General features: G+C 37.4%; 1 protein-coding gene across 7 annotated transcripts in view; it reads right to left on the minus strand.

Moving 5' to 3' along the window:
- Positions 1 to 4,536, minus strand: part of tead1b (TEA domain family member 1b) — a 66,345-nt gene extending 61,809 nt beyond the window's left edge. For all 7 annotated transcript variants that reach the window (XM_042487994.1, XM_042487837.1, XM_042488068.1 and 4 more), the window contains exons 1-2: positions 4,362 to 4,536; positions 3,739 to 3,881 (exon numbers count right to left, since the gene is read on the minus strand). The gene's annotated coding sequence lies outside the window, so the exon portion shown is untranslated. The remainder of the gene's footprint in view (positions 1 to 3,738; positions 3,882 to 4,361) is intronic.
- Positions 4,537 to 13,200: the final 8,664 nt, after the last annotated feature.

Raw genomic sequence — 13,200 nt, forward strand, 5'->3', positions numbered from 1 at the left:
TGGTTGACAGGGCCAAAGTGCATTCGGTAGCTGGCAGTCATTTTATGGCTGCAGTACTGAAGCAGATTTACTAAGATGACGTCAGTGGCTTTGAGCCAGCTTTTCCTTTTTGGTGGCACTCTCCACTGGCCTCAGTGGGCCCTGCTCAAACTGCTGAGCAGCAGCGCATACTCTAAAATTCCCTTTCTAGACCAGGGTTTACCTCAGGGCACACACGGTCTGGAAGCCTGCAGGAGTGTCCTCTTTTTAAAGCGGCGTGCTTTGACCGCAGAGAACACTGATGTTTTGATGTGACTCTACCCCTGCCACGCACCACATCTAATTACACAATTAATGACTTTGTGTCCAGATTCAATCACTGATCTTTTTCTAAATGGAATATTTACAGCAACAAAAAAATAAATACTGTGTATTATCATTTCAATTAAAATGTGGGGCACACGATGCATTGAAATTCCCATGAGGAATTTCACAGGCCCCTTACTACAGATAGAAAGCATGCTTTGTTGTCCGTATGTTACTATTTTCAATCAGGTGAACGCTTTATTTCCAAAAAAATCAATATCCTCTTCATACATGTACAGCATGAGATGCAACCCAAATGTAAAAGCTGAGAACTACTAAAGCTGAGAACTGTTGACAATAACAAAGTATAATTTGAGACATGAAAACATCTTGTCAACAACTAATTATGTGTTAACAAAGATGCAATCAACAAACCAAAACCCAACATGGAGAAATAAGACATCTACTCATCTGCGCACCCAAACAGGAGTAAATACTAAAAGGCTGCTAAAAGTTATAATAAGACTGATCACTATTAAAGTGTGTCGAATTCATTGATAACTGTCATTTAGGAATTATCTCAAATGGAATTTAAATTTTAAGACTTGTATAAAATGTAGACATTTCAATGTTAGCTCAACCTCTGTTCACATTAGAACTGCAAGAGGACCAAAAAGATAATCAGTCTTAAACTAATACTTCTGAAATTAAAATGCTGTTTTATTGAGATGCCATTGTGAGAGAATAAATACATCACTGCTCTAGGGCACCTGTTGCATGGAGCACGGACGACACAGGTGCTTCTCTGCAGCAGCCAGTTATGACTCTCGCACACAGACTGCATCTCTTAATGTGCTATAATTAAAAACAGCCAGGGACCATTTGGGGTTATTCTAAAAATTAAGATAATGATGATCATTTTAGGGGCTAAAGGGATAGTTGAGATTCCTTCTTCAGTGTTGTTCTGAGATTTGAACCTCATTGGGAGTGTCTGTGTTTGATTGTCAGTCCAGGTTAACTGTGGTTATATGTTGCAAACAGGGTTGTAGCACTGTAATGATTTGAAGGTATACCGTGGTTTGAACACAGACAGTTATCACACCATCTGCTTATCGACTGCGTTGAAAAAGAGTACAACCAAAAAAAAGGGGGGAGATTTTTTTTTTACACATACTTCTATTAAGAACAACTGGTTTAAAGTTTCAATTATAACAAAGTCTTTGTTTGACCATTTAAAAGTCCTTATAATTGATAATAAGATTGTTTTATACCGCAACAGTGATATTTTCTGAGATGGCTATCGTACCTTGAAAATTTCATTCTGTTGCAACCCTAGTTTCAAACAGGCTTCTGGCTTCATCCCTAAACTGCACTAGTATACACTAGCAGTATATCTGAGTGTCATACCGGTCACATTGTGTCACTATTGCATGTAAATACAATGTAATTATGAGTTATTGCACAAGCATGGTAAGAGCTTTAGATAATTTTTAATTTATGAGAATGTATACGTTAAGGAGACTGATGTGACTGATGCTCACAGGACAAACACAAGCAAGAATTGATATTTGCCATGTAAAGCAGAAAATGAGCTAAGATACTGGACAAATGTTTGACCAAAATATGTTTTTCTAAAAGTCAACAATCCTCAAACAGTATTCAGTATGGATAACTGAAAGAAAATAAGAGTCTCACTTTGCCCCAGTTCATTTTGTGCCTCACACAAGCAGATTATTCTGTCCACACCTCACAACAGGTATACTACACTCTCTATAGCTCTGTCCTCAGACCTCAACACGGCGGCAAAACCTGAACAAACAATGCATTAAAGTTACTCCTCACCAGTGCAGCCTATGACACAATATATCCACATTCAGTATCTGCTAAAATGTCACCTGATGTTATTTTTTGCTCATGACTAATTCCAAACTATTTAAAGACTAATCATAACATAGAGAAAGGCACAGGCTCCGTGTCATCATAGCTGTGAACATATTCTCTCTAACAAACTGCAGGTTATGCTTAATGCCCTGCATTATGCTCCGTCAAAAAGCAGAGGGAGTTTAGTAACTCCTTCTTTCAAGGGTAAAGTCTCATTCAGTCAAACAAAGACAACATCCTATTCTTGCACAAATGTTATGCAGGCTTCCATCCAACAGGTCCACTGGTTGCATAAGCTGAAAACAAAGCATCTATTTCTACCCCTAATTTTTTTTTCCCTTCCAGGCAAGCAGATTTACACTGTGACATGTCTGGGGTTACGCCTCACTGCAATTCAGTCTGTTTCCTGGAAATGATATGAGCCCTTTCACTTTAATTAAATAAAAAATGTTGCATCTTTTCCAGGTTGTACTTGGCTTATAAGTTTAATAAAATTATTAATAGCCGTTAACTGTCAGAAAAAGCATGTTTCACACTGTAAGAGCAGAGAGCTTGTGTATTCGCCATAACCAGCTGCTTAAAAACAAAAAGAGGTGGGAGGCTGTGTTTGCTGCAGCCAAAAACTTGTTGTAGTAGTAGTAGGGACAGAAAGTGGATTCTGTTCAAACTTGTGCAGGTTTTCTTTCACCCCATTACTTAACTGTTACTTTCACAATCGTATTATTTTCCTGAACACGACTGAAGCCATGACATGTCAAGATCAGTGCAGCTGACTGAGATATTCCTTTTTTTTAAAAAAAAAAAAAAGGAAAAAAGCATGACTGGAGAGCTCACAAGAGAGTGGATGGGGTTAAATCATAATTCTCAGCTAAATTAATGAAAGACACCTTGATTGAATCACAGCAGCATATCTGAGCTGTTTAAACTGGAGCCTCATGACCTGACTGGGCTGTTTGTTCAAAGCAAACCAAATTTAAAGCAGCATATCCAGTAAGTGTCAGGGGTAAAAACAAGTGGAGACGAACCGAAGTCTGGCACAAAGACAAGATCCTTCAGTGTTTGCTGCAACAGGGTGTACACCCACTTTTTTAAGCTAACTTTTCTGTTGCAAATGAAAGCTTTTCGCCTCATCCTCATCCCTGCCTTTGCACAAGAGTGTGTGTAATTTTCCCAAAGTCCAGAAAAAAAGTTATTGGGATGATATCACTGTAAGGAGTGAGACTTTGTGACATGCACAGCTGGCATAGAGTTGGAGGGAGTTTTAGCTGAGCAGGCATTTCCCAAAGTAGAGGAAGGAACGGGAAAACAATGAGGGAAACCCCAAATAAAAGCTGCAAAAACACGAATTAATGCTACATTTCCTACTTAAACATAATCAAAGACTTCTATTTTCAGCAGGGTGTTTTTATATTATTTTAAACCACCAAACTAACACAAAACATGCTTAAAATAAAACAATTTACAACATTGTTTTTGTTAAGGACACAGAGTATCCCTCCAGAGTTACAGCAACAACATGGAGCACACACACTGCTGAGAGCGCTAACAAACAAACATAAAAAATGTACTTACACAAAACTTCGATGGCGATTTTTTTTTTTTAAAGCGCCGTCAAAACGTGTTGAAGCAACAAGTCTCTCTCCACCGTGCTTTCTTCTTCGAGGTGGTCCGAAAATGCTCCGGTGAAATCTCCCAACAACTCCCGGCTGAGCCAACTACAGAGAGGAAAACAGCAACGTTTTCAATCGTCATCTTGTCCAAAAAAATCGTTATTCGTGCGGTATATATTATTTTTTACTTCATCCCGAATCCCGCTGGGACTTTATGGGGATCCGAAACAGGACAAAACGGCCTCTGGGGCTCTTTACAGGGGCGTATGATCGGGCTTCTTTTCAAAAAATGTGAAAAATGTCAAAGATTTTCGCTGCTATGTCAAAGCCATAGGCTACAACAGTGAGTGTTCAAAGTGAGCACCCTGTTGCAAACAGCGACCAGAATCGGCCATCTATCTCCGCGGTGGAAACAGGCGACTAAACGTTACTTCACGCCATGGGATAAATAGTAAACACCTACATTAGCCGACGTTTATTTTTTTTAAAAATAAACTGTCCAATATTTCCAAACACGTCAACTAACACCTCACGAACAGAAGTCTACAACCAGTTTGGATACCTGCAACTACCATCGAAACTTACCTCGTTATTGATATCTCATATAAAAATGTCCCTTTTTTGAGTAATGGGATGTTACGGGGTATTTTTTTTTACTATGTCAAGTTATTCTGGTGTTTCTGGGCCAGCCAGGAAGGTGTAGGTGAATCGCTTCGCGCACTGACAGAGATGCGAAGAATGCTCGGAATGAGAAGAGGAATGAAATGAACGCAAAGAGCGAGTTTGCGCCGGGGCGGAGCGAGAGGTGGCGTCATCCCGAGCCCAGCAGCCAGCCTGGGCAGCGGGCAGCAGCAGGAGGGACAGGGAGGGTACAAAACATCCCGAGAACTGACGCCTTCAGGGACACCGCCAGGCTCAGATTTTACAGCATCGGAAATTCGGAGATGTGGATAGAAATTAGGCCTCATGCACGAAATTGGCTAATACACGGGCAAATTTTCTCTTGTTTTTGTTTGTATCCATTTTTTTTTTCGTTTTTCTGTTCGTACCAATTGATCTTGGGGATTCACCAATGTGTTCTTATTTTTCTAGAATCGGGGTTTTATTGCGTGCATTTACACATACAAAGGATTTGACCTGGTGTTTTGGTGCAAAACAATTAATATGGAGGAAGAATAAAAATAGTAACTTTTTTTAGTGTATGATTTATTTATGAAGTTTTCGACACAATGAGCACAATACAAAAAACTGGGCATGAATATTTGTAATTAACTAAGAGAACATCTGTAGCTATAGGAATATATATATATAATATATATATATATATATATATATATATACTGAGACAAAAATAAATAAATCAGCAACAACATGACAATAAATTATATAAATAAATACCAAAAATAAGAGACAAAAAAGAAACAAAAGGGGAAAAAATAACCAAGCAAGCACAGAACTACATCCAAATATACAAGACACTTTAAAGACAGTAACATACTAAACATAATGTGTGCTACAGACATGAGAGAAAACAAGATTTGACCTCAAAGTGCAAAATGTTAGTGTAATACGGGGGGGTTCTCAGTTAGTTTGGACAGCATCCAGTTGAAGGGACCTGACATACTCTAAGAAAGGTAGACAGATTTTAGAAAATTTTAATGTTGGAGCCACGAAGAGAGTTTAATTTAACATCCTTTATCCAGCAAGTATGAGAAGCGGGCAAGGGCTCTTACAGTGCATCAGAATAACACACCTTGCTAACATTGTTGGAAATGCTACAAGTTCAACAAAATAAGATGGCAGAGAAAGGTCAGTGGGTAGGACACAAAATTGTAACTTTAAATAGAATAAGATATCAGATAAAATCAAAGAGGCAATATAAAAATATAAAATGAAAAATAGAATATAAAGAACACAAAATGTAAGTACAGAAGGTGCAACAGAGGAATTGTACAGTTGTGCCGAAATTAAAGTTGCAGTGCAGATATCTTCAGTCTAAATTAACCCACAGTGTGCAGCATATAGAGAAAGTCAAGTCCAGTGTGCAGTAATGCATTAAAGCATAAAAATGCATTATTGGGCTATTATATAATCAAATTTATATAATGTTATTTTATATTTTCTCTTAGCAGAAAATTAAGAGAAATTTAAGAAAATGTTGCTGCATGAGGCACAATGTGTGTGCCCAAAATCCAAGAATTTAAAATAGATACAGAATATTCCATCCAAAGATTACTGAGAGACAGGATTTAGGATCAGCTTTAATTTCATGTCTTCTTAAACCATGTTTAAGAAAAATGACAAATAAATCTACCTTGTACCTTATTACTGTTATTATTATTAACAGTAGTAGTAGTAGGAGGAGCCTGGTAGTATTGATAGTATTAGTATTAGGAGTTTTATATTTGTTGATTGCATTTTGTATTATGTAATCAACAAAAATAGTTAATGAAATATGATCTATAGTTAGAGATGAGGCTAACAAAAAATTATGAAGTATTATCTATCGATAACATTACAGCTTACATCATAATACTAATCATAATAATATTAATCAATAGTGAGCCAATATTAAAGTAGCATTACACTGAGAGTAGCTGAATTATGGCTTTTTTTTGCATTTGAAACATTCGTCAATTTTGTTTTAAAAAATGCTGTAGTTTTTGAGTAAATTATTGGAAAACTTTTTCCACCACTGGATTTTGGGGCATCTTTTAAACTACCGTCACAAAAAGAAATGTGTGAAATGAATGTGACCAAGACAAATTCACATACAGACAAATGTAGTTTTCAGACTTTAAGCTGTGAAATATTAGAATATTAGAACATATTTAGAATGTCTATGTAAATGTCATATTTTTTTTTTCTTTTGGTCATAATTAGAAAAAGAAATAGTTGAGGGAAATTGTTGTATTGAATAATTGTAATTTATCCATGTTTATATGTGCTGAGTATTGTTGAATTATCACACACTAGTGAAGCATTCAATTGATGGAGTTAGCAATGGGAAAAATTTTCATGATTTCACTTTTAAAAAATATTTACACCAACTCAAGACACCATCACTGCACTGTTAAAAATAATGATACTGGAGTGCCTTTCACCCTCCCCCTTTCACACTCTATCTGTCCTATCAATAAAGGCATAAAACTAATCTTTAAAAAAAGGTTAATGATACCATATTAATGATATTAATAATACAGCTGTACAAAAATAGGGTGCATTTAACTTTATTTTTTTAATGATGACTGACAAAGGACATTCATATTTGTTTGCTGCTGACATTTCTTTTGTGGGCTACTGCCAACTTGGATTGATATTGTGAAGCAAGATTACTTGATCCCTATATGTATATGTAATGTAAATTCACAAAATATACCAAACAATGGGATCTGCAGTCACATTTTCTATTTTTTCTCTCATCCTCCTGTCCTTTTAGTTACGTATTTGTTTCATTTCTTATCACAGAGTTCAGAGCTATAATTTTTCCTACATGACTTGAAGGCAGCAGCTGACTTCACAAGACTGGCCAAATTCAAACAGGAGAGAGGAGGGGAGTGTTGAAATCAGGCCTACATGCAAATTGGGTGTGGAGAAACTTTGTGATCACCAGCCTAAACAACCTGCGGTCTCCAAATGGGTATCACTCTAAGCATACAGTTAAAAAAAAACAAAAAACAGTGTCAATAATGATATATCTTATTTCTCTATTACTTATCATGCTACAGATTAATGGCACATTTTTGTTTATGTGTCATCTAATAAATCTATATTCTTTAAACAAACTGTGTTCACAGATCCTCAATATTTTTCTAAAGATTGAGTTGGACAGATTTACAAGTGCAAGTTCAAACACTTGCAGACAGAAAACCCAGTCAAAGACACATCTGCGGTCCTGTCTGAACAAGTCATCCATTAGAAGCCAGTGTTTTGACACCAATCCTTCAAAAGAAAAGGATCTATGAAGACGATCGACTGCCCCTCTGAGGACATCCATCAACACCTTTTAACACCTGTCTGTGCACGTTGAGCCGAGAGAGAAACACGAGAAGGTGTGTGATTTAAATGTTCTTTACACAGGACTGTATTTCAATGCATTTTAACTGTCTCTCTTTTTATTCCATAATTTGCTGGAAGTGTATTTAAGGATACATCTGAGCAAAAGCCATTTAAAGTTAGCAGTCATATCACTTCCTCTATTGTCCTGACTGTTCTCTCAATAAAAAACTATTAATCATCAAAAGGCAGCTGTATCTAGGACGTCTTTAATGAGAAATCCCTGCTTTTTTTTTCTCCCCAGAGATGAATGCAGCAGTATGTAACTCCAGGAGTTCAGAAGTAACAGTGGTAATTCATCAGCTGACAGTGTTTGAAAGCTACATTTTAAAAATAATCCCTCCTCACCTGTGTTAGAAAATGCTCTCATATGAGAAGTCGTCAGTGTCAGTGCACCAGGCGGAGGCTGCATTTTGTAGGTTACTGAGCCAAATGATTGCAGCTAAATTCTGGATATAGGAATTACTTTTTCCTGTGTGTTCACTGTGCTGTATTCTTTGTCAAAACTGTGTATGCAAAAACTAATAGCTCACCTACTGAGCCCACCCTGCAGTACAGTACTGTATATACGATGACACTCTTCATGCACAGGCACTCGGCTGTTGTGTAACAGGGTGTGGTCGCACAAGAGCGGGTGCAGAGGTATAAGCTGTATAGGTGGCAAATGAGACAACGTAGATAAATGTGTCAGCAGGGAATGAGCGACTGAATGACAGAGTCACATGTTTGGATGTATGTTGATGCTCAACTTGTGGTGGTTGAGGACCTCTGTAAACACCCACACACACACGCACACACACCTCTGTCGGCTTTGTCCCTCAGTACTTAAAAAGTGAAACAGAAAGTGTTGCATGAGTACAGTGAAGCGTTGCCCTTATCTTGTCAAAATATTTTTTTCAACATTTATTTCAAGATCATTTTATGTAAAACAAGCATTTGATGTGTTAAACAGTATAGGAAGTGTCCACTGAATTGCTCTGGTAAATATTTCTAAGTCTAACTCCTGTAATACCATTTATGTGCAAATGTCTTTATTGATGACATTACTCACTGCCGAGGTAATTCACCGTTTCATTTTTGGAATATTGGGCACTCCGCTCCAGGGGTTGGATTTAAGGGATCGATGGCCCAATTAACTTCTATTCTTCCTAGTACTCAGCGCTCAACCCTAACTTTGTAACGTAGAGATAAGCGCTCAACCAATGGCTTCAACATGTTATGTGTTAGGTCTGAGAAAGGAAATATGGTGACAGCAAACCTTAAGAAAAAGACCTCTTTTCCACTGCACAAAGGGCCTGCTAACACCTGCTAACATCCAGATTTTAATGTAATGGGAAAGTATTCAATTGGCATTCACAACCACATAAATTATTAGTGTATTAGTTTCACATGGGACACAAACACCAGCCTCCAGGGGGCAAGTCCTGTGTTTGTTTGACCCATCCACCACCTCAACCTAGCTTCTTTTTGATGACATACTATACCATGATGTTTTTTCGTGATTTTTGACGACATACTATACTATGACGTTTATGCATGATTTTTAAAAACATCACCCTGTAACAGCCTCTTGATTATGTGGGTTTTATATGAATCCTGGTGCATTAATTCAGTATGTATAAATACGAAAAGTCCATGAGAACAGCTTGAACTTTTAAAAGCTTTTGGTCGTTGAAACTGAAAAATAAGGCCACACTTTCAGCTTCCTTATACTGTTTTTGAAATCATTAAGATAGCCTGCTAACAACAACATGGCATAAAAGAATGCTTGAAAGCTTTATTACATTATTCAAATGTCACTTATCAAGATGTATGTTGTACATGCTTTGCAGTATAATCAAAGATACCGCATACATTGCCTCCCAGGACTTCAAAAACTTTCAAACAACATTCAGATTCATCCGTTTCTTTGTCAGTTTAATCAATTTGTTCATTGGTTTGTGACGGGTCACGTTGGTTGAACTTTTCACCCCACAGTCGAAAATCTTTATTTACTTTGCCATTGTCTCTAAACTCATGCTGCGTACATGCAGCACAGTCTATTCCTGGGTTTGACTGTATTTAAATAACACTTATGCAACAAATTATGCATCCCTTTTTTATATGTTAAAAAGTGGTTACCACTGATAGCTGCCAAAGACCAAGAATTGGTTGCAAATATCTTAAAATGGTTGCCAGTGATAACCTTGTTACTGTTGAGCCCTCTGGGATATTCTTGCAAAGAGGCACTGCATCTGTCACACAGAGAAAATCATAGTCCTTGAGATACTGTGTTAATTTGATTAACCAAATTATTAAGGAATATCCAAATTATAAGTACAAACCTGGAAAAAGGCCTGGAAGCTAGATTTTAACACAGAACCTCAAGATCAGGTGAACAGCACCTACTTTAAATCAACATTATGCAAGAATTGGTATTTTTGTGATTTGTGTGGTACACCACTGTCATGAGTATGGACCTGTAACAATACAAATTCAGTCAGTCCAAACCTCATGACTAGGGTCTGTCAATACATTCGTTAACGTTTTCTGCTGAACTTATTTAATCAGTGTTAGTAGTATAGAGCTTAAAATGATAAATATGATGGTGCAGAAATCATGTAGGTTTTATGGCTGGTACATGGCCCCTCCACCAATGCAAAAGTAAAACCTGGGCCTTGCACACTCATAGTATTCCTGCATTACTCAGACCTACACTCTCCTATATTGCACTTGCACTGCACTGTGTGTACACTTTGCCCACAAATGGTCAACATTTTTCCCAAACTGAACAAAAACAGGCTAATGGAAGTGAGCTTGTCATGAAGCAGCCTCACAGTGTGCAGGAATAACACTGTAATAACAAACACTTTGTGTCCACACAACAGACTGTTTTGTAGGTCCCTCTGTGCTGATTTAATTACCTATCACTATCCTTTACTTTCAATAACTAATGAGTATGATGAACCAAACATGAGGTGATGAACCAGGATGATGTTTTGTGGTTAGACACTACAGTATACAGTATGTCTGCTCTCACATTGAATCTGCAAAGGTTCATCCTTTGATTTGAATTTTATATTTAAATTTTCCATTCATAGTCAATCTAGTCAACATTGATTTCCTTTCAAGTTATTAATTACTGTTCACCAATTACTGTCCACCTTGCATGTAGTGATTGCATGGGTCAACCAAGCTTTGTTTTTAATGCTTTTAAACATTTGATACTGTCATGGAGGTGCAATGTTAAGAACTTCTGCACTGTGCATGCAGGACATGTACGTATATATGGACCATCATGCAAAATAATCTTTTCCAGATAAAACTGGTTTCTGGTTTTGAAACAGATAAAACCAGACCCATTTTTCCCTTTTTGTGCGTGCAGAACTCTCTTACTAATGCCTTCACTCTGCTGTGTCACTCTCTGCATTCATGCCATTTTCAGCTGAGATAAAATATGTCAGAGGACTCTTTTTCGTAAGCCAATTTGGGAGCTTGGGGACGTTGCAGATAATAACAGCTTAATCATTAAATGCATGCTTCAGAGAACACTAATCAGCTGTTCTGAACCAGTGAAGCTATAGTTTCTCCTCTGCAGTCCTCACTCCTGGCTTGATAAGGTTGGTCTGTGCTATAGAATTGCTTTGATTTGAACCCGCTGCTCTGAGCCTCTAAGGGAGGCCATGGTGCAATAGAATTAGCCTGGTTTAGTTCATTTTACTCCAGATCTGCCACTGCATGGCCTGGTCTGGTTCAACCTGGCCTGCAACCTCCGTTAATCAGATAGCTGTGTAGGGCCAGGTGCTTCGCTGACTCTCTGCTTTGACTGCTCGGCCAACCACACTCCTTTGTTTAATTCAGAGATAAGAGAAGGACGAGTGAGGGCCACTTACTGGTTAAATGAATAGGATGGATTCAGATTCCTATTATCTTATACATGTATTTTATGTAAATCCCCCATTTTGGCTTGAGTGTTCCTTCCTGGAGTGTCAAAAAAAAGTCTCAAAAATGGGCAGCGCTGGGAGGGGGGCTAAGACATGAGAGGAGTCACAAAACCCAATCATACTGCCTTTCAATCCACAGCACCTCCCTGCCACTCGCACACACTTGATCTGTGTGATTCATTACCCATACTACCATACTATAAGATATGCCAGAAAACGATGTAGGATTTCCCAATACATAGTATGTCAAATGCAGTATGCAAAAAACTGTACTACATACAGTCAGTGCAGTGGAAGATACGTCACATCATGATGCTGGATGACAGCTGACAGAAAGTGCAAGGACACATGACAGCACATTCAAGTCAAATGGTAACATTAGGAATATGAATCATTTAACTCAACAAAATAATCATACATATTACCAACAGCAAAAATATGAAAATAAAAATGATAGAGAACTGCATATGTAGGCTAGTTAAATTAATTGATTGTCTGCAATGCATGCAGTTGTAACTTAAAAGCTAAACACTGTTAAGTGACAACATAGAGCTCTCCGGATTAACCTCTGTTTCTGCAGAGTTCGGCAGATGGCGATTTGTTTTATCTCCATGGTAACAAATATATTAGAAAGAGGGTCAAAGTTCAGGGCACAGTGTTATGAGGAAATATGTCCTGACTGTGTGCTGACTTCAGGCAACATTGCATACTTTGTAAGGGCAGCTGCAAGAGCTACTAAAAAGAATAAGAAAAAGTAAGGAATTGGGTACACACCAAAAGTAATCGATTGGTCAACGTTTTGAGGGCAAGCGCTATGCATATTTACAACACAATATGTTAAAAAATAATAATTATACCTTGCACCTAGATGTCTAGAGTTGGACCTTAATCAATCAACAACACTGCTAAATACCCATATATAGTGCTTTTCAACTGAAAAATTAGTGGTGTGGGGTTTTTGGTACTCTTTAAGTGCTTTTGTTTTGTTTTGTTTGTGTGTATGAGTCTGAATAAATCCAAACAAAAGTTTTTAGTTTGTTACCCTTTGATTCCCAACATAAATCAGGTCTACACGACAATAGTCTGAATTTCCTTTATGTTTTAAATGTATAAATACCCTGTCATTTTTGCATGATTAAATTAAATTCAAGGCTCTCTGATAAGGCTCTGATTTTTGGAAATGCCCCCATGTGGGAACTTCAAAACCAGTTTCCTGTTTGTGGGCTCATGCCTATTATAACATCTTGAAGTTGCTCCATTTGTTCTCTCTGCTCAAGTTAACATTCAGACATGTATTGATTTTTCTAAACATTTTCTGTGATTCTGATATTATATTACAAGAATGCAAGAAAGAAGAAATATTAGAAATATCTTTTTTTGTTGATTTTTTTTAATGTTGTTTTTAATTGGGAATTTTAAATGCACAAAGACCCAAAGGAGCACTT

The sequence above is a fragment of the Plectropomus leopardus genome, chromosome 1, assembly GCF_008729295.1.
Source record: "Plectropomus leopardus isolate mb chromosome 1, YSFRI_Pleo_2.0, whole genome shotgun sequence".
Classification (NCBI taxonomy): Eukaryota; Metazoa; Chordata; class Actinopteri; order Perciformes; family Serranidae; genus Plectropomus; species Plectropomus leopardus.